Source organism: Nothoprocta perdicaria, unplaced genomic scaffold, assembly GCF_003342845.1.
Source record: "Nothoprocta perdicaria isolate Ctin4 unplaced genomic scaffold, notPer1 scaffold_36, whole genome shotgun sequence".
NCBI classification, from domain to species: Eukaryota; Metazoa; Chordata; class Aves; order Tinamiformes; family Tinamidae; genus Nothoprocta; species Nothoprocta perdicaria.
The window spans coordinates 4,425,190-4,429,038 of NW_020455599.1; the positions used below are offsets into that span (position 1 = coordinate 4,425,190).

The 3,849-nt window shown below is 38.6% G+C and overlaps 1 long non-coding RNA gene across 1 annotated transcript; it reads left to right on the plus strand.

Moving 5' to 3' along the window:
- Positions 1 to 1,848: 1,848 nt before the first annotated feature.
- LOC112951628 lies at positions 1,849 to 3,179 on the plus strand. The gene is made up of 3 exons (XR_003250256.1): positions 1,849 to 1,910; positions 1,993 to 2,049; positions 3,169 to 3,179. It is a non-coding gene; the product is annotated as an uncharacterized LOC112951628 (long non-coding RNA).
- Positions 3,180 to 3,849: the final 670 nt, after the last annotated feature.

Below are 3,849 nucleotides of genomic sequence, written 5' to 3' on the forward strand. Positions count from 1 at the left end.
ATTCTGTCAAGRCTAAATATTTCAAAACTATTTAATCTTTCAACATAATCAAAACAAAGCAGTAAATTCGACTAGTTTGTTTTCAATTTTCTGCCAATTAAAAAAAAATGCCTACAAATATATTGCAGAACTTCTCAGTTGCACTGAAAGTTTGTTTCCTGATCGGAGAAAAAAAAATGTGTTGACTAGAGCTCATCAAGGATGGGATTATCAGAAGGAAATATGGGGGGATTATCAGAAGGAAATATGGGAGAATTATTTGGAAAAGCTTACTAAGAAGTCATTGATTCTCCCTAAACAGTGAGAAAGTTATTTCAAGCACAGAAAAGGCAAGTGGACATCGCAGCACGAAGTGAAGCACATTGTTGCCAATACACGATTTTTTCCAGGAACAAAAACATGTGAATTTTGCAGGTCACGTTAGCATAGCAGCAGGTAACCAACCATGCCTTTGCTTCAGCTACCTACAGCTTTAGGGAATTCAGAGTTTTACAATTCCCAAATGCCAAGAGCTCTTTATCTTAGTGCCACATTAACTCAGTTTTGATCTGTCATATATTTGAGTCTAGCTGACAACACTCATCTGGCCATAAAATTAATCAATCGCCTCTGATTCTATTGAAGTTATGCTAAAATATGCAACATGCCGTTGCAAAGCCTCTGCTGCGCGCCTGCCTTTGAGACAGGCTGCAGGAACTCACCTTCACAGCAGCACAAAAATGTCCATACCTCTCCCCCTCCTGCTGTCCTGGAAGCTGCTGTGCCCTGAGAAGAGAGGCCACAGCCATCCAGTCTGCTCTAAGGCTGCCACCCTGGAGAAGACCTGCTCGGACTCCTCTCTCAGATGCTGACCTTATTCTAGCAGGTTCATTTAGGACGTGTCATTCAGTCCCACCTTTAAAAGAAAACGRCAAACAAGTGACTAAGATCCCATTTACAGTATTATGGGATGGGGGAAAATCTGCCATACCAGGCAAATGAAGGGCCTGATGTCACTTTTTCCATTAATAAAGTCATGTTTTCAATGAACCAGAAATGATTTGGAAATACAGATGGGGACACAGAAATAATGAAGACCAGAAATGTGGCACCAGGTTGTTGAAGACTTAGGAGGCTGTTCAAGACCTGGTCAAACACATGTTAAATTCATATATTTTTGAGCAGAATCTAAGATATTTGTAAAGTTCTGTATACTGCACTTCMTTTGTGCTATCTTTTGCAACAGAAGATGCCCCAAAACATGGTCATTGAACACTTTCAGACATCCTCAATTTATAAAATATTCTCCTACTTTCTGAAGTTAGTATTAAATCCTTTAATATTATGAAAGAGCAAGGTTATGTGAGATTGATTATTCCATTTTTATCACTTGTTTCTGTTCATTTAGCAGTTTTTTAGAAGTTGGTACTCAAAAGTAGGTAAAAAATAGCAGTCTCAGTGTGGCTTATGCTTCCGGTCCCTGTGTCTATCTTCTTTTTCATTGAAATTCAAACAAACAGAGCTTTTATTTGATAAGATACTTACCAAATAAAATAATACCAAAAGGAAAGGAAAAAAAATCCTTTCAATTTCAACAGAGGGGTGTGAACTTAACATTATTTTCCTCTCTGCTTTGAAAAAGGAGAGCAGAATTTCAATCTAACAAGCTTTATTTTTTGTGGTATAAAAATAAAGTTTTCAAACCCCCTTTTGTTCACAGCTAATACATCATATTTGTTTAAATATCTAGATGTATAAATAATAAATATTTTGTAAACTTTACTCCAAAGAAAGTGGTATTGAAGGGAACACTTCTTTGAAGATGGATATCTTCCSCCATGGTCTCCTCATCCCACATCTTCTTCAGATCTTACTGAACACTTTCCTCATTCCCCAGGGGCACTTTCACTGCCTTGAAGATTCCAGCTAAAGTAAATAGAGATATTTAAATGTTTTACATGCATTTTTTTGGGAAAGAACTAAATTAAGACTGTATGTCTTTTGTTTTTCCAGACTTTCATGGCTTTGAAGTTCAACTCACTGAAGAACAATTCATATTTTATAGCTTGAGTGAGCATCCTTTTTCTTATACTTGGGCTTTAGTTCTCAAGAAAGTAGAAGAACTGAATGTTGTGAACAGTGCATTACATGTATGTGTTGCATGTGAAAAACACCCAAAGGAAAGGTACTCAAGCCTGACTSGGTAGTTAGGAGACTTCCATTTTGGAAAGTTCACCTGGAAACATCTGAAAGTTGTTCGGGCCTTTTGAAATTTTAACCCATTTGAAATATTGCACATTTGATACCTAARAAGCTTTATGGAAATTTTGTCTTTCTGGGGAGCTAGTGACTGTATTTATCCACAGAACATGGACTCTAATAACCATAACTGCATTAAATAATTAACATACTTCCGTCACAGCAGTGAAGAGTTGATCCACATAATAATAATAATAATAATAAATTCTTCCTTTCTTTTTTATTTAATAATTTTTGTGACATTATCAGCAGTGTGAAAATATGGAGAAGGAAGGATGTGATGAGAAGAGAACTCCAGGAACTAGGTTCCAATCATGAAGTTCTTGATTCTTGCAAGTGGGGCAGATGCCTGCACAAAGACCCATTTAARCTAATGGGATTCTCTCTTGGTCCATGAACCTGCATTTACACCTCTGCAGTGCTGTGAACCTGCAGTATCACAGGACCAGAGTCTGACATTTCCCCTGCAGTCAGGTTGCTCTGTGATGCTAACGTTTCCTAGTCACTGCTACCTAGGGCTCGTTTGAACAAACTCCTAGAAAAAGATACTCTCTCCAACTACCCACCCTCAATGTCAAGTGTTTTAGAGCATGTGTGCAAATAACATCAAGCTGAACTTTATTATCTACTGAATTAGAATAATTAAAAAGAACAAGAAAAAAAAAGTATTAAAATGCCAGTTTAGGAAAGCTTTCCAAAATAGTATTTATATGAAGGTGCAGTAGTGTAACATTACTAATTAGTATAAAATACTGAGTACAATAATCCATTATGTTAATTTGTTCTACCAATTGCTGGCAAAAATCACAGAGATCCTGTCTGTGGAGCAGTGGACACTTCCTTGTAGTTGTTTTGAGTTTTGTTCTAACCTTCWATGTATTTATTCTTGCAATGACAAGAACATGTTTTTTACATCTGCACTTATCTTAGGGAAGTTCACACAAAAGAACAAGGTGTCTGGGAACTCAGCAGAGTTGTGCTTTGACAAACGACCACACTGACCACGTTGACAAACASTGACTCTGCTGACGAATGGCCAAACCGCAGACGTTCATGTTGTGGACAGTTCTGATTTGAGTCCCCACCACCCGCTTGTTGCTGCTCTTTTCCTGCAAGATGCCGTTGCCACTGCTCTGCTAGTAGGGAGCTTGTTTTTGTGAACTCTCCCTCATCTACTTCAACTCCACCTGTGCTGACCTTGCCCTGCTCCCTCCCCCAGTGGCAGATACTACTGGTGCTGTCTGCTCCCCTAAGGCAGAAACTCAGAACCGGGGACCGTGCGCTGCTGTTGCAAAGCAGTAACCATTTGCACACTCTTTTATTTCCAGGTAACCATTGATGATGATGTAGTAAATCAACCATTGATTGATGGTGATGTAGTAAATATTATCTTACTAATTTCTGAAAGCATTTGCTGGCAGTTGCCACAGGGATAGAAACCTGTCAGCGTTACACGTGCTGAGAACATAGCACAGCATTTGGCTGCCTCTGTCTTGRGTATGTAGTCATTTCATACTTGGGTATGTAGTTGTATTTCAYGAGGACGGTAGGTGTGGTCTTTCCAAAGGGAAACGCAGGGCCCAGGTGACYCCTAAAGGAAAAGAGATCTGT